Raw genomic sequence first — 22,908 nt, 5'->3', positions numbered from 1 at the left:
AAAAACCCCTCTCCACTAGCAGGCATAGTGGCAACAGAGAAGTGACCCACAAAGGTTTTACTCTGGACGCTCTTAAAATGGCATGTTGATGTGGGATGAGTTTTCTCGCTTAACTTCTGCTGACACCACATATTGATTATGTATTACATTGGCAGAGGCCAATGGAAAAATCCTTTCTGTCCATGTACCAGACTTTCTGCAGGACTGTGGTGTGCCCTGCGTGGTGGCTTGAGCTTTCAAAGTCAATGAATAATGCAAAGTATCAGGAGAAGCCTGATACAAAGCATGTAATTTAGGTTGTGGAAGACTGCTCCTGCTCCTCCTTCCCTGTCCTGCCTGGCCTGGCTGCCTGTTCTCCCCCACGCCTGCCGTTCTAATGTCACTTTCTGGTGACCAGAAGAGGGATTGGGCTGCTCCTGTATGCAGAGCTGAGTCACCACCTTGCAGGAGACCTTCCGGGATGAAGGGAAATGGAGCAGGAGGGTTATTTGGTTGAATTTACTTTGGGACCAGCCACTCTACCTCCAGACCTATGGGAAGGAGATGGCCTCTCTCCCTTGGTCACAGACAGGACAGCTAGGAAGCAGAAGGTCATGCCACGGGGATGCTTTCTGTTAACGTGTAGAGGCCAGGAGGGGATCTTCATGGAAAGAGAAAACTTATCCAGTCCTGCTTGCTGTTCAGAGCATCAGTAGACAGAATTGTGACCTTAAGGACAGGTGACACATGAGCTTTGCCAAGTTAAAGGCAATGTCTTCTGTGGTGCTCAAGAAATGGTTACCCATTTTTCAGGGGTAAAAGCCTCACTATCAGCCTGTAGGCCAGCCTGAAGATGGAGAGCTTTTGATGAGGGCAGAGAGCTTAAAAAAAGAGCGATGAAAGCTTCAAATAAGGTTTTCTGTTTGATTGTCTCCCTAGGTGGGACACTGAAACTCACTTGCTGTATGGGAGTATGCCTGGTTTCAGTTGTGGTATGTATGTAATGCTGTGTACATTCCAGTCAGGCATTGGTGTCATCCTTTACGGCTCGGCAGAGCCAACTAATTCGTGGCTACGCTTTTTTGGCAGGGCTTTGCAAATATGTATTGAACTCGGGTTTGTTTATTTTGCAGAAGCACAATAATTCACAAAGATAAATAGATGCTGATGAAATTCAAGGCAAGAAGGTGTGAGCCTTCCTAAAGAACAAAGTAAAATAAAAAAAAAAATCCCAGAAGTATAATACTGAAAGATTTTTGTTATTGTGTTGTGGGTCTTTTTGCCTTTTTTTCCTCCTGCTTTTCTTGAAGTTGAATGAAGAGGAAAGCAGTTTAATCCAGAACTAATTAATGCACCTTTATCTGGGGTGGAATGATTTCTGTTCAGTCACACCTTCTTCAGAGTGACTCAGGTGGATTAATCAATGATCATCTTGCTAATTAAACTGATGATGAGAGAGCTAGAAGTTTTCAGTGGCGATCATTGGTTTTGTGTAGAATCAGTGAATTATAGGTAAATAATGTTAACAAGGTGTTCATATTTTTCTTTTTATAGGATCAGTCAGAGGTTAGGAATGACTGAATGACTGCTATGTGTGTCTAGTACATTTGCACATTAAGAATGGCGTGACGGGACTGAAAGAGTTGTGGTTTTTTTCCTTTGTTTTTTTCTTCTGTAAGCAGGAACAGGTCCCATGATATTATGTCTGACCTCACTGTCATACCAGTTAGCCATTCACTGGCATTTATTTTTGTTTACCCTGCCTTATTCAGAAGGAATACAAGATTAATGGCAAACTCTGGTTCTAATGCCATGATGCTTACTGTCTTATCTATTTTTTTAAAAAAATATTATCAGCTATGCCTACCTGTCTGTCCTTAACTAAATGGCAGACCCTTTTGTCTTTTATTTGCCGCGTTTAGTGCACAGGATTTTAGCATGGTTAGTAGGCTAGAGGATAGTACTGCTTTCTGAGACATGTGAAGTTTATGTGAGTGTTACCTTAGTGTGGCAGTTCTTTGTCTTATTTCCTTTCTCTTTTTGTACCTTTTTCCATTTTTTGATGCATGTAAGATTTTTTTCAGATTGATTCCCTCAGAAGTGCTTCACCCTGAGTTGAAGTTTAATGAGAAAGTTGGTACTAAAGGGCTTGTTTTAGGGAAGAAGCAAGAGGAGCATTTTAAGATCATTGATGTAATGCCTGTTTCCTCCTAGCCAGCTATAAAAAGATACCTGAATGAGTAAAGCTTTGTATGTATGCAGCAACATGCTACCATTTTTTGGGATCTTCCTTGCGTGAAGCCTTAATATTCAGGACTCTGAAGAAATGGGAAGATAGGTATTGCAGAGCTGGCAGAGGATTGCTGCAAAGTTTGTGTTTACCATGGCAAACTTCTTTCAACATTTGATGGACATTTTGTGGGGGCACATTATGACCTCCCTGAGAGTTAGCTCATCGGGAGCATTGGGAACACATCAGACAAACTCCCTTATAGGCCTTGATATGTCTCCATGTAAAACATGACTGGTAGGGAAGTATTGTGTTACTTCCCCATAAGTAGGTTCTTTCATTATCAAAAATAGTAGGCCATCTGCCTGCTATAAGCACGTGCCCTCATTCCTGCCAGTTTTTGCCCAGATTTAAATGTTTTAGCTTCATAAATTTACACATCTTGGATGACTGAGTTTTGGTATCGTGAGGTCACTACAGCTGTAAGTAGCTAACAGACAACTACATTTCCCCTATGGCTATGGGCCAGTAAAGATCCAGGTGAGTCAGGTTTGCACATGAGGATAGAGTTTAACTCTACATTGCTGAAATCACATGCATACACTGGCACAGGTCTTGCATTTGGCATCTCCTAGCTCTTGTAGTATGCTCACTCCATTCCTATCAAAGCATCAGTAAAGAAGCCTCATCTGTATACAGTGTCCAAGGAGCACTCTGCAGTGAGCTGGAACATGGAAAGAGAAAGGGTACTTCCAAATTCATTTTGCAAAAATTCATGTGGGTGAGAGCAAGCTGCCATTTAAGTATTTCAAGTCTTAGTTGGTGGTGTTTGGGAGCTAGGTACCATGGTGAAGAAAGAGCTGCCTTGTTTGAGGATCAGAACTATGCCATGCCACTGGGTGAGAAAACTGCCAATGAGAAAAATACATATCAGTGATGTTAACATCACTGTGAATTTCGCTACAGAAAAGATCCCTGCTGCTTATGGTTAACATGGTCAGCACCATGTTAACTGAACTCCACAGCTGTGGCACTCGCAGCCCTTCTCTGCAGCACTTGACACCATCGCAGCAAAGATGAGGCGAGTTTTGGTGATGTGCTCTGAATGTTTGTTGTAGATAGATACTTTTCCCCACCAGCAAAGCAAGTCTCTATTTCGTAGTTACAAATTTACAAGTGGGTTTTGTGATAAGAGCTAAGAAGAATATTACTTAAACCTTATTACTCATGTTTCCTTTTGGGTGTAACTTGCAGCCTGATACCGCTCTTTACTTTTCTGGCCCATTGTTAATTTGTCCCTTTTGTATTGTGGCTTTGCAGCTTGTATTATTTGTTATTTTGTCTGCATTTTATTTTAATGGGGCAGTGTTTGTTTTCAGTGAAGTTAGTTTTGGACTATTGCAGAGTAGGAACATGCTCTAATTCCACTGAATAAACTTACTAAAAGAAAACTTCTAGTACTATGTTGCCCTATTTTTCTGCTTGACAGCTCAGATGGAAGAGCAACCACTAGCTAGTATTTCATGTGTTTACATGCAATGTTTTAACTGAGAATATATTTTGTTCTATGCCGACTCCATCACCAGGCTTTTCAGCAAGACCTGCCTCTTGAAGCAGAAGTACGATAAAACTCTTGTGTTAGTTTTAATTCTGCTGTAGTTTGTCAGTTTGTGTTGTACAAATGAGCATATTTTTATGACAAGGTGCTGTGTGCCGTGAAGAAGCTGTTGAAAATCAACCGTGCCAATTTAAACATCACAGAAAATATTGTAATACAGTCTGACACTTTGCAGCATGAAAATGACAGAATTTGTAGAGCAAGTTCTCCTTGCCAGCTCTGGGGAGCTCAGTTAGACATTGTCTTCAGTGCATTCACATTGAACAAGTGGAGCGGTCTTCTGTCTTATCATTTTCAGGCAGTGAAGGCAAAGAGCAGCAGGTTAGTCCACGTCCATCTGCTCAAAACCAGAAGCGGCTCTCCAGAGTCTGGCCGGACTGGTGCAAGTAAACTTCTACAGGAGGTCTTTGTAGCTGAGGCACAGTTGTCTTGCAGAGGTCATGGCTGGGATTTGACAGGCACCTTTCGCAGTCAGTGCTGCCATTGTAGAAACAAGACCATGCTGGTGATGCCCCCTTTCAAACCTTTCCTGGTTGAGCAGGCTGGGTGGAGATAAATGAGCTACCGCAGAGCAGACCCCTCTTCAGAGCAAACCTGGACAGCTCAGGAAAAATTCCTCTTAAGGCACATGTTGACATTTGTTGCATTGCTGGTTTCTAAGTTGCCTCTGGATAAAGAAAGAAGTTTTTAGCTGCTGTGCATGAGTGGTGCACACAGAATGCTCACGTGATGTGTGAATTCAGTGGAGGTGCTTCTAGCTGCTCTTTTTGCACAAGTTGTTGTCTTTGCATGAGAGTTTAAAGATTTAGCTGGCATTGGTTCAGAACTAAATTTAGTTTTAATGTATCCAGGCATCCACATGTTAACAAAATGGTTTTTGTTTTTCAGATTGCCAGCGCTACAAAAACAGAGACTTCCAGCAAAAAATTCTCCAGCTCATGAAGTGGCGAGGGCAGTGTTAAGAATACACCCCAGCCCTGTGCTTTTACTTCAGGATGCAGTGGGAAACAAGGCATGCAGAGAGCAAATAATGATGCAAGGTTTGTTTGTTTCTATTTTGTTCGTTTGCTTATTTTTGAATGTATAAATTGGATTATGAGACAATTATGGGCCAAGGTCCAGAGACAGCTTAAATTTTGCATTAGTCCTTGGGTCTTATGTTTCATATTGGCTGAGTGCCTTTGCGGATTTAGAGTCAACCAGTAGTGAACACGAGCACTGGGGGATATCGAGGCCATCTGAGTTGCTTCTCTTGAGGCACTGAGCCAACTCTTAATGCCTTTGACTTCAAAATGGTCTATATTTACAAAACTTCAGTACAGACAAGGGTTCAAATCTTAAATAGCATAGATGCAGTTTTCTATACTTAACTTAAGGAGGGAGAGGGAGGGGTTTAGGCTTTTTCCTGCCCAGCTATTAAGAGTGTTATGATGTGGTAAATGTCTGTCTATCAAAGGAGATGGAAAGGATGAGCAGTTTCTGGTGCAGTCTGTATCATTCCAGAATTAGACAGAAAATTGCCAGCAGAGTTGCCCTATTCCTGATCTCTCTCTGTCCTCAAAGCACAGAGCAGTGTTAAATTTTAGTTCTGCTAATTATCAGATGTCTTTCTGCTCTAGTCACAGATTTTATGCGTGGCATATGAGAGAGAGAGAGAGAGACTTTTGTTGCAGATTTGAAAGACCTTGTGCAACGGTGCTTTTGAAAAGGCAGGTTTCCTCCCCCCCTTTAGTTTTGTCATATGAAGCAAAGAGGTTGTTTTAGAGATTTTAAAAGGTTTAATCATAGTGTTTTATAAAAGGGTGATGTTAGAGTGTTTATTCAACTTTTCATTATTTTGAGTTTCTGAGCATTGTTAGCCATTATGAATTGAAAAACAAACAAACAAAACCCACACTGTTTTCTCAATACCATGCTATGTACTACACTATGTATGCTACTACTTAACACAAAATCCAGGCGTGTTTGGGCTTTGTAGCAGTAACCAACTGTGTAAGCCTGATAAAGCCATCTTTTAAGAAGTTCAGGCCTGTGGGCAGTTCTGCACATCACAAAGTCCCAGGAAGCAGGGCTGGATGTGAACGCATCCAGTTCATCTTCGTTCCCCAGGAGCTGTCATCTTCAACGCTGTCTTCAGCACATCCACTGAAGGGGTGCAGTGTCAGAGGGATTGTAACCCTTCCTGTGCTGCAACAAGATTGCTTTTCTTGCTTGACAAACTACTCGGGGGCAAACTGATGCTGCATAAGCAAGAGAATTCTCCAAGTTGCAGGTTTTCCTTTGACTGATGCACACCAAGCAGGTGACTCTTAGAGCTGATTGTTATATGACATTAGAAAAAATAAAAAAATATATATATAAAAAAATCATTGCTTATTTTGTAACTATTCAGTCTCTTAAAATAGTATGTAGTGGAGCTTTGCTACATTTTGTAATGACTTTAGAGCTCTGCAACTTGAAAGGAACTTAGGGCACCAGTGCCACTAAAGTTAATATGCGTTAGCTCTCCATTTGCTGTTGTTTGATTAGCAGAGTTGACTCTTTATAAAAGAGAGAGGTTATTATTAATACTAGCTTATAAATTTAGAAAATATCGGAATGGATTTGCAAGAGCAGTCAATGCCATGCTAAACATGATTACAACAGTGTGGAAGCTCTTTTGAATTTTCCAGTTTTCCCTCCTCAAAAAATTAAAATTATGCAAACAAACAACCCCAAAACAACCAGCTTCTAATTGGCTTTGAAAATAGGACAACCATGATGCTGTGCCATTGTGATAAATATAACCAGACTTATTGTTCCTGCATATCGTGCCATGCTTTGCTGCCTCAGGTTACAAGTGTCACTGAGATTTTATATGCTGCAGCATTTGTGAAAAGTCATAATTTTGCTATGTTAGTCAACTTGGTGGGAGTTATTTATTTATCTGTTTGTTTGTTTGTTTCATCTGTTTATTTCCTTATTTAAAAGGAAATATTGGACCTGATTATAAAATTTACCAAGACTGGTATCTGCTGGGGACTGGATCCTACAACCGTCTGAGCCTGCTGGTGTTTTTTGTCATATTTCAGTGCTATGGCATAGATGCACCGTTTATTGCCTTGCAAGTTTCTCAAATTTGTTAATGGTCAGTACATGTTGTTTCATTTTGATTGTGATCACCTGTAGTTTTCCAAAAAAGCAGAGAGCGAATTTGTCAGCAGCAGAAGGTGAATTTGGGAACTCTGTGAAGACATGGAAGAGAAAATTATGGCATATAGTTTCTAATGATAAAGACACTGTAAGCATCCTAAAATTACAAAGCAATGTGGTGCATTAAAGCATTAATTTGTGTTTTGGCTAAGGCGTAGCTGCATTTTTGGACTATCCCTTTAATTCTGCTGTGTTAATTACCTACTGACCAGTTCCTGGGGTGGAAGCAGCAGGAGCTGTGCCTGCAGCAGTTCCCTGATGTAGTGGTTTCTATCAGACAGAGCAATGGGATTCCTAAGGTTGCTTTGAAACCTGGGGTCTACGACTGTAGGCCAGCAGACCGACTTGAGCAGGAATCTAATTAAAAAATCCAAGATATTGAGTAAAGCTTGCAAGTGCCATCTGTTCGTCTTTACAACCTGAAATTCCTCGATGAATCACAGTAACAAGTTTGATTGTTCCTGCCCTTGTGTTGTAGCTGGATTTTGTTAGAGCAGCCACCCGGTCCGGTACAAGAGGAGCTATGCAGGCTCTTGTTAGTATTAATAACCATCTGGACTTTGTCAATGATTCCATCAAAGTATGTTCTGGAGATAGAGGTGGTTTAAAACCTGGTCTCACGAGGAAAGCATCGATACCCTGCAGGCCCTGTCCTGACTTACTGGCTTAGCACGGGCTCGAGCGGGGCAACACCCGACCCTAATGAGGTGTCTGGCGAGGTGCATCTCCTACCATCATCCCGGGTGGCCGGAAGGCAGCAGATGGACTGCTTCCTCTGCAGGGCTGCACTTCAGGGAGCTCTGGCTCCCCGGGCCCGAGGGCCGCTGATTCACGAGGCCAGAGAACGCTCGCTGTGCGTGGCGTTCAGGCTTCAAAGTATTGGCCTGCCCTTGGGTACCGCTCAGAAGACACAAGCATGCACTCACATAGTAGGCACCAGCTTCAAAGCTGCGCTGGGGAGCAATTTGTTGTGCCTGTGCCTGGTGCAGAAGTGAGTTAGGAAGAGGTTGGCTTAGATTAGCAAGAGGTGCTGAAGGTGAAGCACCTGGCTGTGTCTTTTCACGCTGGATCTTCAGTGGTGGTGGAGCCCGAGGAAGACAGACACCTGCTTTTTCAGAGGAGTCTCTTTTGAAGCAGAGCTGATGTATAATTGAGATAAGTAGGTCACTGCGTGCTTACTTTAATAGCCGTTTAATTATGGCCCAGCATTGCTGGCATATGCAGTAAGGCTGTGGACTCAGATTTTTGATTAAGATATGATCATAACTCCATCTGTAGAGTCTCGCAACAAATTGTTCCTAGGTTAAAGTAATTAAATGCAAGGCTTGGCTCTTTATCTCCTTTCCAAGTGCAAGTCTTAGTCGTGTGGTTGACTGGATGAGGAAATGCCAAACAAAAGTCTGTAGATGCAGGGGAGGAAAGAAAAATAACACCCTGATTTGCAGATTCGTGATAGAACGATCAGGGAAAATAATCAAAGATAGGGAGGAGGATACGCACCGGTGCCTTCACTGAAACCATGGAACAGAGCAGCCTTAAAAACTCTTCAACTGAGCTATAATTTCAGTACCAACAGGATACATTCACTATACATGCGAGACAAGGCAGGCACCTGGCAGAAGGAAGCTTGTGGCTGTTTAGGGAAGCCCCTGTTACTAATCTTGAGATGTAATCTAGAATAGGAAAGGTTCAAAATAGGCTGGGGAAGTGGAAGAAAGTGGTGGTCTGCTGAGGGTATCCGTGTGGTGTGCTGGTAAGGGTCCGTATTCAGGCGGTAGTTTCTGACTGACAGGCAACAGCAGATCACCTCACCAAACACAGGGACGTGTTACTGATTGTGTAAAAAATTCAATCTAGCATGCTTTTTATTATTTTTTTTGTTTTCAGTGTAATCCTAGAAGGAACATATAAGACCCTAAAGACTTCAGGTTGAAATGATATTTATATCTCCAAAGTTGGCTAGGTGTGCTTATTGCCTATATTTCCTGGATGTACAGGAATTTACCAGTTGCCTGTGTTCTTGGTCATGGTTCATTCCTCCACTCTTTGGCGGTGCTGTCAGCAAAGATCATCAGCCTAACTAAAGAAGGCAGCGAAAAGATAGGCGTGCCTGACAAAGTTTAACGATGCTACCCTCCAGCAATAGAGCAGTTCTCTCTGCTACCTATATTCAGTCTGGCACACATATCCTTGTCCTGCTGGCAAGATGTTGAGATGAAAGGTGTGCAGTGACACCCTGCCCCTGTGGAGCTGCCAGGAGTGTGCTGTGGGTGTAGAAATATAGCTGTGTGCCTGCTCCTGCGCTGCAGTCACTGGAAAGTAGCTTGCCTGTCGTGCAGGGTGGCTCCTTCCTCCTCTGCTGTGATGAGAGGTGGCGGCGACTTGGTGTGGGTAGGTAGCGTAGCTCACACACAGTGAACATCACAGCAGGCTTTTCCTGCTTTGTATGGCCAGGCTTTGAGCACAAATGGCAGTGCTCTGTGCCTGAGCACCACCAGAGCAGGAGGAATGTTTGACTGCGTTTATATTTCTCTGGGAGTCATTTTAACTGAGCTGACTGTAAGTCAGAGTAGATCATTATTCTCTCACCTGAGCCTCAGCACTGTAATCAAGAGGATATGGAAATCCCTGTTTGAAATTCTGACAGCTTCTTCTTTACATCTGCTCCCAGAGATGTGCACTCCTTCTGAAAATAAGCTCGCACTTCTGCTCCCTTTTTCCAACATCCTGCAAAACCTTATGGCATAATCTTTCTTCCCCACCAACAGTGTCATCTACACAGATTTGTCAGAGGTAGTTTTTAAGGGGAAAAAAAATAAATTAATCAGATCTTTCCTGCATTGCTTTTTAAAAACCTGGAGTTGCATAAACAGCCAGTGCTAACTTTCCATTTGCCAAAGGGTTACAGCCTTGTGTGTGTCTGCCCCTTCATGGCAGAAGAGCCGCAGCAGAGCAGATGCATATCCAGGCCCATCTATCTCAAATCACTGGCCCAGATGTGGATGCATGGGGGCTCTGCACAGGAAAGGAGCAGTAGCAGGAGTTTACCTTCTCCAGGCAACTTTTAAGTTTCTATGATTAATTTCTGTTCTGTGTTGGAAAAAGGGAAAAGAGCCTTTTGAATATTTCCTGTAGATGGTGCATTACATGGATTAAAATATCTTTTCAGGTGGCAACATGAGATTTTCAGTTTGGGAAGTATGTGGATAGCAGGCTTGGTGGTTACAGCCTTGGTGTTGGCAAGACTTACCCTTACAGCTTCCATCTGTGTTGTGGCTCACAAGACTTGGGATCCTTTTGATTCTGGATTGCTTAGGACTAGGCAAGGCAGAGGACTGGACTGGATTTCTTGTAACCTGTAGGTTTTGAAGAATTGTGAGAATTTCTTGAAAATTCCCCTAAATAAACCATTTCCCAAAATTAAAATGTCTCTGTGAAAAGTTGAGGTTTTGATTAACTCCAGTCAAAAACATTGTGCTGTTGCTGTTTCAGCACTTCCACCTTTGTCCTTGAGTTCATCCAAAATCCTTCTTGCCTTGAGAACCTTGGTCTTGACCACATCACCTCTTATTACTTGGTAGGAAGAGAATGCTAATGTAAGATGGTGTTACTTGGTCTTGTTTTGTCTGCTCAGCAATTATCCAGATCTTACAAATTTGCTCATTCAATTTAGTTATGGAAACATTTAGCTGAGGTTCTGTGTTATTGTGTATAGTCCATGCCTAGTCTTTCAAATAAGAACTAGTTTAGAAAATTCAAAATTATGGTGTACAGAAGAACACCTGCATCTTCATATGAATTTGCATATAGAGCTAGTCCTTCAAAAACTAAGTTACAAATTCATACTGGAGAATTTTCTGTCTGGCCCGTTGTTGGTATTCAAAAGTAATTATTGTTGAATCTCAACAAATTAGGTGTGCTAAATTGAAGACAGAAATAGCAAACAATTCAATAGTTCTGGAAGTGCACTGAACAGTGTAGAAGTTTCTACAATGCTACCGAATTTAGGTTTCACTTGACTGGGCCAGTAAATGTAGCCACAGCTAATTCATTAATGTGGTGTGTGAAAGCTCTGCTTTTCAAATACTGATGCAGTTGCTGTCTAGGTACACCTAAGTAGGCAGTTTGTATATGAGTAACAGCTGTTGTATAAGTCCAGTATCTTATGGAAGACATTTGGCCTTTAGGTATATTCCTCCCCTTGGACCTACCCAGCCATTTGATTTCCAGAAATGTTCTTCCTTTGAAGTCTCTGAAGTACATCTGAAGAGGTCACAATATAATTGCGAAATTCCCTTTCATTTGCGAGGAGAACAGCATTTGAATGGGAACCAAATGGTTCCACCCACTTTCCTGCATCCCTGATAAGGTATCTTGCACACCAATCACTAGGGAACTTCCCACTAACCTTAAAAAAAAATAAATAAAAAATCCAAAACCAAACAGTTTTAGGAAGTGCAGTGCTCCGGATTGGATTGTTGCTGCACACGAGTCACCACAAAACTGAGTTTTCATGTTGTGGATCTTTTCCTGCTTTGTTAAAATGCAACCGTGTAAGATCTGTTGTGTTTTGTTTTGCTGGTAATTGAAAAAGTGAAAAGGATAGGGTATGGTACAAAACTGTTGTAGCGTAAGATAAATCAGCTACTTAAGCATTGAACCTTCAGTTTGTTGGTGTAGGAGAGGGAGGGGCAGAAGCTGCATGGAAGATCAAAGCCATCAGGAGCGGTGATTAAAGCAATCTTATTTATTATTTTAGTTTTATATTTCAAAGCTTTTTCTTTACCCTTTTCTGCTTTATGAGTTGGCACAATGGATGAAATCCTGTCCCTATTGAAGTTAATGGGAAGTTTGCCATCAATTTTAATGGGACCAAGGTTTTACACATAGTGTTTTAAGATGGCTTGACTGTTTACACAGCATGTGTAATCATTTCAGGATTCCTTGTTTTCTAGGTAATAGTGAAAGTGTTAGGTATCTTTTTCAGTTACCTTAAGAAAATAATATACATATTTTACAGTATGAAGTTTCACCTGGTTACAGCAAATTTTGTATTGATTTTCTCAAAACTTCCTTTTTTTAATCTACAGGAAAGTGAGCTTTTACTGGCAGACTATCTTTCACTTAAGACAAAAATCCAAAATACATTTTTGGTGAAAGTAGTTCATTCCTTTACTGCCTAAAAAAACAAATGCAACTGTTTCATTTTACCTAGGTATTTCTTTCTACTCCTGTTGTTTGAAAATGGCTTTTTTTTTTTTTTTAGTTATTGAAATTTAGGAAACTATTTTTGAGAACAGGCTGTTCCAAAAGCCAGTTTCTGTACTGTATTTCTTTGCTACTTAGCTGAAATAGCTCTTCGCCAACTATATGACCTCAATGTACGTGAAGGTTAAATTGAGGAATGGACCAATAAAACCAAACCAAAAACCAGTTGTAGAATCACATCAATGTTCTCTTGGTTTCTGTCTTGAAATAGCCCTGCTAATTTCTCTAGTGGGTAAGGAAAAAAATTGCAAGCAATTGTCACCCTCACACATGTCTCAGTGTAATGTACTTGTGTGCACCTCTGTGTATTCACACTCCTGTAGCATAATTCAACTGTTTTTTTCCCCAGGAAATAATAGCATAAAAATACCTCATATTGATTCTTAAACTAGAACACTAATGTCAAATATGTTTTTTTGTATATTTTGTAAATATTTTCTATATTTATTATATTTGACTCATTTTCTAATTTCCATTAAAGGGCTGTAAATGAATAGTAGAATATTGAGCAATAATAAGAGTAGGCTGAGACTTTTCTTCATTTTCTGACTATTTTTAACTGGCAAAATTTACTTAGACAAAATGCAGTACTCTACTGTGCATTCAACTGAACCCTCCCGAGCTATGTTCTAGCATTTCCTAATAAAAATCCCTGCTAAAAAGTTATTGAGCTCATCTGGCTTCCAGAACATGGTTTTCTGTTGCATGCTGGCAAACCTGACTGAAACATGACTATTTTGTTGCCTCTGCTGGTACCTTGCTGTACCCTGAATTACGTGCTCTTCAGGGCAGGGACTGGTTTTTTATCTGTGTACCTGTCACAGCAAGGGCTTGGGGGGCACCAGCAAGTGCCACAGCAGGAGAGCACATCCGAATGGGGTGAGTAGACAAAGGAGAAGGTGAGAAAGATCTTGCATGAGGATTATTGTGATTTTTTTTTCCACGTGCCTTTCTTTTCCCCAGCCATTACTTGAGCATTTACCACACATTAATCTTCAACTTTCTTGTTTTCACAGCCGCTGCGGGTCCCCCCCATCCATCCGTAGCCACTGTAGGTGAACCATGACAGTAGTAAATGGTTAATACCTAAAAAAAATATATTTTCAGGTGGCAAATAACCAAGTATTTCATAGCTTGTAGTCTTGTTCACCCTTCTTTCCTCTCAAGACCAAGAAACCATGTTGAGAGAGGGATGTGTTTTTGGTGTTCGCTCATTCCCCGTGTCAGCAGCATCTGGGTTCTTTCAGGAGCTCAGCAGATTGCTGCACTAGAAGTTTAGGAAATGATTGTAAGATGTCTGTGTTGTTTTATTTCCTGTGTGTCATTTCCTGCGATATTTCTACAGAATAGCCATTTCTGTTGCGCATACATAAATCACCTACACTATAATGCTGCCATAGAAAATGGAGTAGTACATTACACACACACAATTAGACTGTAGTACTGTCTACTCATGTTATTAAATATAGTTAACATAGTGATAAATTTCTGTGAAACCAAAAGTGAATTCCTGCAGGAGTAACTGGGGAAAAAATTATAGATATTTGCATTTTAGATTGTGATAAGTTTAAATGTATTTCTGTCTTCTGAAATGCTTTTGGAACAAGTTGACTTTTTAACTAATGTGCATATCCTCTAGCTTTCACAGGCTGTAATTTCTTTACTGTTGTCTTTGTTCTCCTCAGAATATTTTTCATTTCTTCTTAAAATAGTGTGAATTTAGATCAAAGTATTAGCAAATAGCATAGGATTGGCCGTATACCCAGAATCTCAAAATCAGTATTTATCCAGACTATATATAGCGAATTGATTAAAGTGGTTTCAGGTTTTGTGCAAGTCAAGAAGCTATTTATGTGCATTGGAATAAAAGATGTAGTGTTGAACAAAGTTTTGATTATTCACAGAAGCTGGAAGTGAAAAGATACGTGATTTCCAAGGCTTTTGTAGAATCAGTAGAGGAAGATTTATTGTAAAATCAAGGAGATGAGGGGTGGGTTTCCTAAGTTCTGTGGACTTCATGGGGAAAACCACAGAGAATGAAGCTGGCGTGAGATTTTTTTTCTTTTTTCTTTTTTTTTTTTTTAATAATTAATATACTTCTGGGCTAGAAGTGATTACTGTGATCATCTAGCTTGATTTCCTGAGTAACACAGATCACACGACTGAAGCTTTTTTCTTTCTAAGGAAACTTTGGTTCACATATTTTTTTGTTTTAAAATAAAACAACAAAGCATTAAAAAAAAAAAAGGACAAGAAAAGAAAGTAGGCCACATTTTGTGATAGATTGCTTAATGGTTACAGTATTTCTGTAATTCCTCCCCAAATCTTGTTTTGCCTCTGCTGCTGGTCACTGCAGGGTTTTCCTAAATGTCCCTATGAACCTGACCCCCACATGGCCCTTTCTGGGTTCTTTCAAGACATGATAAAATAAACCATATATGTTGCTGTACCAGCCGCTGCTTTTCTGCATATTTGTAGCCAGACCATCCACAAGGTGAAATGCTACTGCTGAATTAAGTGTGGAGCCTGTAGGAAGAGTTGCAGCAATATTGCTTGGGGTACCTAAGCCCCATCCCTACCCTGGCCACTCTTTTGTCCGGAGGGGCTCTGTTGTCCGTATGTCTGTCTCTCTTCTCCCTGGCTTTCCCCTCTTCCCCACTGCTCTGGATTGGATACCACTTCAGCACAGCACTTCTGGATTTGTAAATGAAAAGCCCTGTTCATTATGGTAATATGCCCTGTGTAATTGTTTGAACATGTTTTGCCAGGCAGGAGCAGGTGGCATTCAGCAGTAAACAGCCTGATTTTTGAACTAGTTATGATAGCGTAAAATTGTAATAGTTTCCCTAGACAAAGTCTTGGCATCACTGAACACAGTGGGGATTTTAGCATCAATGAGATATGGGCCAGCATTCATCTACTGTTGGTTTTTCTTTTCTCCCCCTGCCCCTGGCAAGTTTGAGGCAAACTTGCCCTACTGGGACAGAGATTGTAGCCTGATGTATTACTGACTGTTGCCTCCTGTAATAAGGTTATGTTTATTAACAGTCCTGTTCAGAGTCTTGTCTTTGGATAGTCAAAATTTTGTGACATTTTAAAACCCAAGTTTCATTACTGAAAGGATTTGGAAACAGTAGTCACGAAGTGGTCACCTTTGTCTAGACTCTGGAAAGAAAAGAGCAAGTGTTACACCAACTACTAAGTGGTAGGTTATTTTTTTTAGCTAAAATCTAGCAAAGTAGTCTGTATTTTTATTTCATACAGAAAACTGTGTCACGAAGATCAGTTTTCATTAGACAAAGTAAGTGCAGAACTGTACTGTCAGCTCGTGGATGTTTTTTTCCAAACACTTCTGCAAGAAGTGTATGGAAAGTTTGTGCTATGACTTTTCCCTAAACACAGTCTAAATGTGAAAGAGCTATTTTAAAGCAAATACAGTATTAAAAAGTTTCAAAGCCGTTAGTCCTAAGCCGTGCATTATTTATTTTGAAATGATTGCTTTTACCTGTTTCCTGTAAAAATGGATCCAAATTGCTGACACTTGCAACAACCGTTTTTTGTTTCATTTTGGCATAGTGAGTTACTGGAGACTTTTAGCACCATTGTAAGGTACAATACGTCATTTCCTTTCCACGTTGCCTTTTTTGCTAATTGGTCTCTATGTGTAACCTTCCTAAAGTAACGCAGTCTTAGAAGTCCTTATGCTTAGAAAGGTTTCCCTGACATCTATACAAAGGTTTCCTCACTGAAAAAATCAAGCTATTTCTTGTCTGTTCTTGATGAGGATGGCCAACAGCTGATCCCCAATCTGTTTCAAAGTAGCCTTTTATGTATTGAAAAAATTTTCTGGCTTCCATTTTTCATTCTCTTTACTAGGCTATGAATACACAATTCATTCAACTTTTTTCCTAGTTCACGTTTTCTAGACAGACTTTTCTTTCCTTTTGCATTTTTTTTCCAAATTGTCTATTTTTCTTTTAAATAACTGGACAAGGTAGTTCGCTAAAAGTTCCAGCAATATTGATGAAAGGTAGAATTATTATTCACATCGTTTGATAACTCCAAGAATGTGGTTTTTTTTGTTTGTTTAGAAATTGCTACCTCCTATTGTTTTGTGTAGTTGTAGCATTATTCCCACTTCCTTTGTGTATACCTGAAAAAGATGTATTAAAAGAAAGAAAGAAAAAAAAAAAGATTTGCATGAGGAGAATAAAAACTCATTTCCATTTATTTAAGGGCATTATTTGTTTTCAAAACTGCTCTCAGAACTTGTCACTGTTTTCTGCCTGTTGTCATCATGGTGCTTTTTTCTGTGACTTATTTGCAGGGTGTTTGTTCAGACAAATGGAAAAAGATGGACTTAGTTTTGGTTCTCAGTAACACCAATGCAAAAGATATAAGATGGAGTTGTTATTTTGCTGATAAAGATCAGGAACTTGTCACATGTTTGGAGGAGTCTGTTGCCTAAATTCAGCAACAGAATGTGCAAAAGCACGCAATGGGGATATTGCTAGCTAAAGAAAGGAGGATGGTGAAGGGGTATAATTGCAAGTTGTTACGATGCCTTCACCTGTTTAATTGGATGTGGGCACTTACATGTCTGCACCTAACCCCTACAGATGACAATTCCCACCTTGCACCTTTGAAAATGAGAGTTCAGCCTGTTGCTCTGTGGAGTTTCCACTTGAGAAAGCATTTGGATGCTTTTGTGAAGATACTGGGGCAATTTGAAAAACGCCGCGCCGTATCGGATGCGGCAGGGAGCTGGGGTGGGCCAGGGTGTGGCTCCTGCGTCGGGCTCTGCCTGGGGCATGAGATAGCTGCAAGCAGCCCTCGGATCGGCTGGCGGGAAAGGGGATCCCTCCTGGGGGTCCCCAGAAGGGTCAGGGGCTGCAGGGCTGGTCATGAAACACCTTCCTCCACTTGTCCCTGTGCTGCAGTTGCCTGAGGATGTGCATCACCCTTGGAGCCTGTCTCTGCTCTGGTGGTGCTGGAACAAGTCCGCTCCCGTCCTCTCTATTTTCAGAGCAAAGAGACACCAAACCAACAAACCAGCTTGGGTGTCATGGTGCATTTTGCCTCGGAGGCTTTCCGTAGAGAGGGAGGCAGTTAGCTACAAATAACTTTGTGCTGCAGGGGGAAACTGGTCTTGATTTAATATCTGCTTTCAGAGCTTCAGTAACTCTCTCTTTGTAATAGATGGTTCATATTGAATGCTTCGCTTTGCTTTCTTTAACTAATTGTTACAGTGAAAGAAAAAAATATTGTTGTGACAGAAGCTGCTGCTCCTGCTAGTCAGGGTGGGCAGAGGAACTTGAAGTCCAAGGATGCGAGTGGGAGAAAGCCCACACAAAACCCGCAGGATGACAGCACGGCCCATCTGGCTGTCTTGCAGGCTTCAGCTCAGATGTCCTCGGCTCTCCTGCTCAGAGAGGTTCGTAGCACGTAGTTGCAGCAGAAAGTGTTACCCGTACCCCAAAGGCCAGGTTGCAAAAAACAAGTGATGTGGTGAGGTGAGCACCCGGGGTGGCTGCAATGGATGTTTTTGGTGCTGGTGAGAAAGTAAGGGGGGATGGGAAAGGAAGGTGATGGAGAAAAATGACTAAAAAGGAACCCAGGAAGCATATGAAAGAAAATCAATACATGATGTAGTTTGTGTTTTACACTTACTTGAGCTAAAGGGCAACTATGAGAGTAGTTTCTGGGTAAGAGCCGAAGCTTGCATGCAATTTGGACAGCTCGACGGCACCCCCTCATTGCTCAGGTTGTAATGCACCTAAATGGCTAGGCGAGACGGCGCCAGTGAGGGTTATTCTTTTTTGAATTTTCAATTAGACTTTTCCTCGAGGAGAGGTAGGTTCTGTGCAATAACGTCTGCACGTGCAGATGTTTCTTATCTTCTTGCAAGAGGAAGTAGGAGAGTTATTTCAAGGCAGACAGGATACCCTTATCTGGTGCTCTCCTTTTTCCAATTACTGCAAGATGTGCAACTTGTCACCAGAGAGGAAAGGCTTATTTCCAGGAAAAGTAGCAGTTGAAAATGTCAATGAATATGTTACTGGAAAAAAAAAACCCAACACCTCGTGGAGTAGCTTGTATCTTGTACTTCCATAACAAGAAAGGAGGAATGCGTGTGTCCTGGCTGCAAGATTACTCAGAAAGGAGAGGCTAATGCAAGCACCCAGCTATCTCTGGCGCTTGCTCAGAACAGGGTGAATTAGCCTCTGAAAGGCCCATGTCATTCCTTTAACCACAGCAGGAACGTGCATCGCTGCTTAATTTGTAAATTTAGCCCAGGTCAGAGGAGATGAACCTCCTTCACTCCCTGGACAGAGGGACGATGCACAGGGACGATGCCATGTCTGTGCTGCTCCTCAGCCAGGCATGGGCTGCCTGAGTGCGCCGTGGGCCGTCTCCGTAGGAGAGGGTCCGGACCTTCGCGTGCCATTCTGTTGCTGCAGAGATGGAGTCAAAGCGGCATTTCAGGCTGGAGTTGTTTGTGGCTTGCCATGGTTCAGGAAACCCCGCAAAATTAATGTTGTTGAGTTCTTGGACGGTGCCATTTCCGTCACTTTGGGAGCCATTGTTCTGGTGTGTGAAGTGCTGGAAAGCATTTGTCTGACATAGAGATGGCACACAAACATTTTGTACCAGGACCGTTGCTATTTTTCCTTTTTCTTTTTTTCCTTTTTTTCTTTTTTTTCTTTTTTTTTTTTAAAAAAAAAAGGCTTTGGATTTTCTTATGACATTTTTGTTTTGCAATCTCTCCTTCTGTGCTTCTTATGGCGATTAACCAGTAGAGTTTAATCAAACCCCGTGGTTAAAGGTGATTTGTTTTTCCTTCTTTATATAAGAAAAGTTTACAAATTGCCAAGGTGCTTCAGTGAGTTGTTTTTACAGACTACAGCAACTTGTTGACATGTTAACAGCAAACTTAAGCCTGCACAAAGCAGTGGGAACTGATGACTAGAAACTGATCCCAGAGGTTCATATGTTGCTGGTGGATTCACAAGAGCAAACCTCTCCCTTTTTCAGATGCAGAAAACTCCTCAAGTACTAAGCACTGTCTTTCTGGAAGTTTTTCTCAGCAGTGATACAATTATCAACATTCACGATGATAGCAAAAGCCTTTCAACAACATTCCTGTAAAGCTGTGAATCACACCTCTGTTGAGATGCCTCTTGATACAGCAATGCTTAGAGATATTGATATATATAATTCATCTTTGATTTGCAGAATATATCTATTCAGCTAATGATGCTGCTATAGTTGAGGTTACGTGCTGTATTTACAAAGAAATAATCCTGTTTGTGGGGCTGGCCTCGTTAGACCTGCTCGTTAATCAAACAGTTTTAACAGCTCCTCCCAGATAGATTAAATAACACTCTTTTCAATTTGCAGTCCGAGGAGTGAAATGCAATCAAAGCTGTAAACCAATGGCATTGAATTGCATATTTGAAGCTGGGAGCAGCTTCCTGCATAGGCAGTCTTTTGAAAAAGTCTTCGTTGTTTTATGTGTGTTTTCCATTTTTTGTAACTATAGTTTCTCAAATCCTCATTCATTATGGTGAAATTCATGTAAAACCAGAATTTAGGTACTTGTTGCAGGACACTAGAAGACCTAATGTTTTCTCATTTGCTTGTATAGCAATAGTTGTTTTGGAAGGCAGTCTTTCTGCTATCTATTGGGGCTGTGTGCTTGAGCGGATGTGCCGGAACTGAATGTTTCTTGTGAATTATTTTGAAACGTTGACAAGGACATTGTGAGTCTGAATTGACACTGTGGTTTTATAGTTTTCTTCAGTGAAATAATTATCAGAGCAGTGGCTTTAGCAGTCTGTGGCATATACCTGCCTCCATCCCCTTTCCTCAGAAGACCCTAAATGTGGATCAATTGATCTGGTTCTCAGAGAAGCTGAAACCAAATGTGATGCAGGAGGGTGATTGTGTGGCCCTATTGGCCTGAGGGTGCAGGGATCAAGCAGATGGGCACCTCGTTGGCCACAAAGTCTGGAGGCGTGGCTTCTCTCTGTTTTTGTGGGTCCCTACTGGCTCCCTGAGACAGACCCCATGTCAAAGTGGTGAGGAGTAAAGAAGAGTCTCAGTGCTGTTGTGTTTAGCTTCTCAGCTGGGGTTTTCTTTCCATGGGATTGTTTGTGGGTTTGATGATGGCTTTCTGTGTGGGGCTGCCACAGGGAACCTTTTCACAGGTCCTTCGTGCTCTTCTCTCTCCCTTTATTCTGTCTCCTGTGGCTGATTCTCAGTCCTCCCTCTCTTCTCAAGTACGTTGGCACAGGTTTTCGGTTTAGTGAGTCTTCTTGTTTGCAGGCAAGGAGCACTATTCCTCTGCCTGCTTACATACTCATAAGTCAGCTTCAGGCAATGTGCTCTTCTACCCGTGCTTACAGTGCAAAAGGTGGAAGCATTTTGAAGTATCTGTTCTTTGTACCTGTGAATTAGTAAACATCAATACTTTTACTTTCTGAGATAAAATCGTGAAAAAGATTGTCACTTTGTTTCTCAAGAGATTTCAAACAACTGAGCAGTCTGTGTGGAACGGGAGGGGAGAACAACTCTTAATGAGTTGTTAGTTAGATCGGAAAGATAGGTTTTCCAGAAATTACACCTAGCTGAGATATGAACTATGTGAGACCTACCTCACTACAGGCAGTGTGTGAGCTGCTCTGCACGAGGCCAGGTTGGGTGGGTTTGTGTCCCACGCTGGCAGGGGGAGATGGCAATTTCCACCTACAGCACAGAACGTGCTGTTTTCTTGCATAGGCTATTTGTACTTCACAGATATTTCTCCTGCTAAACACCATGCAAAACAACGGTGTTTTTTTCCATGCTTTCTTCTCTCTTGGTCAAATGTTTGTGTTTAAGCCTTGATTAGTTAAAGCACTAAGGAAAATTAACTGAAGTAGAGCCTGCCTGTTTCAATGGCAAAACAAAACATGAGGCGGTTTGAGTGGAACCAGTATTTATCTTGCCTCACGAATGAATGCTCAGCTAATACTCTGCACATTGTTATTGTTTTCTTTCCTTTTTAGTGCTTTTGGGTGCATCAAATGCTTTAATGTGCAGCAGACATCATCAAAAGACAGCCTGACTAGCAGCTGCTTTCAGCAACGTTTCCATATTCTTAATAACTTTTTAGTAGATTGGTTGAGTAATTTCAGCAGAAAGTTTCCAGCAGATTGAGGATCGCCCTTAGACACACGTTCTATGTATTTAAGCATTATCTTTTCTCTGTTTCTCATCTACTCGACAGAAACGTGTTTCCCCTCTGGTCAACTCTGCAATCTGGCTTTTTAAAAGAGGACATCCAACACTGGTAACATTACCTCTGTTATCATCGCTATTCATTAACTCTCAATAGCACTAATTGTTCTCTTATTTTGTGATCAGTAAGGTTACCCTTCCTTCAGCCCAAACTGGCGTAGAGCAGAGCACCTCAATCACTTACCTCTTCAGGACATCAGCTGGAGGGAACCAAATCCCCTCCAGGGTTAGGCGTGAGGGTTTCTTCTCTTGCAAAGGCTGTGAAGGGGCTTTAAAGACAATAAGAAGACCTTGTAGCCTTGTGTCTGCATGCTCTCCTTCAGGCTTCCTGGGCTTTCAACAGCACTCCAGGACAGCCCTCAGACTCCACAGGAGGATGTCTTACCTCGGACAGGAAGATAGTGTGCATTGTTTAAAATAATGAAAGGAGGATTTCAGTGGGGCCAGTAAATTTTGATACCTTCCTGGCTCTACATTTGGTCCTACATCTCTGTTGCCTTTTTTTTTTTTTTTTTTCCCAGCTCAAAGGCTGCATTTTTACCCCACCAATTTCTTTTGATCTGTGGAAAATTTGAGATCTTCGGCTTTATTGTCCACTTACAAGTTCACCAGAACAGAGATTGTGTTGACACAATCATGAAAATCCTGAACCGAATGTTCAAAACGTGCATTTAAAACTTATGCCCCTCCCATTCCCCTGTCCCACAAGCCCCAACACTTGAGAAAAAAGACACAACAGGTAAATAAGCTTTCATTAAAGGTCTTGTAGGTAGTTCAGTTATGTGTGTGTACTTACCTGGTAAACATCTGCAGAGGTTTCTGGGCTCTGTCCCTGTTGCGAGCTAGGTAGCTGTGTAGTCATCAACTACAAATACCTTCATGGCTGGGCTTTGATTGCAGCCCTGCTGAGACTCCCGCCAGGCACCGAAGTGGTGGCTGGAAGCCCTTGCATGCCTGCCGGATGAGGTACCCATGCCCTCTCCTGCCACCATCACAGAGCTTTGTTCCTGGGATGAACTATGACCAAACCTCCTGGGGCCATTCAGGACATAACCTTAAAAATGTGGGGGGTAGGATGGGCTGTAAAATCTAGTTAATAAATAGTCTGTTTGACTGAAGGCACAACATGCAAGAACTTTAAAAATCTCCTTTGTTTCTCATCCCAGTCATACTAGAAATTGGCACCACCTCTTTTCTTTCTTTCTTTTTTTTTTTTTTTGATTCTCCTCTTTCAGTCTCAGATTATTCCTGCAAATGAAGAGGAAATAATTCTGACAATCATTTATTGAAGGTAGCTAATAAAACAATGGAAGGATGTAGGCTGAGGCATAAATGAGAT

At 41.5% G+C, this 22,908-nt stretch overlaps 1 protein-coding gene across 3 annotated transcripts in view; it reads left to right on the top strand.

Annotated features, from left to right (window-relative positions):
• Nucleotides 1-4,712: 4,712 nt before the first annotated feature.
• TIAM2 (TIAM Rac1 associated GEF 2) overlaps nt 4,713-22,908 on the top strand; it is a 138,688-nt gene continuing 120,492 nt past the window's right edge. Inside the window, exon 1 of one of the 3 annotated variants that reach the window (XM_040551338.1) lies at nt 4,713-4,867. The gene's annotated coding sequence lies outside the window, so the exon portion shown is untranslated. Of the gene's footprint in view, nt 4,868-20,935; nt 20,991-22,908 lie in introns of those variants that run through there. The other 2 variants (XM_040551342.1, XM_040551341.1) reach the window with 2 other exon arrangements.

The sequence above is a fragment of the Cygnus olor genome, chromosome 3 (genome assembly GCF_009769625.2).
Source record: "Cygnus olor isolate bCygOlo1 chromosome 3, bCygOlo1.pri.v2, whole genome shotgun sequence".
NCBI classification, from domain to species: domain Eukaryota; kingdom Metazoa; phylum Chordata; class Aves; order Anseriformes; family Anatidae; genus Cygnus; species Cygnus olor.
This window is presented reverse-complemented; position numbering and strand designations above follow the sequence as displayed.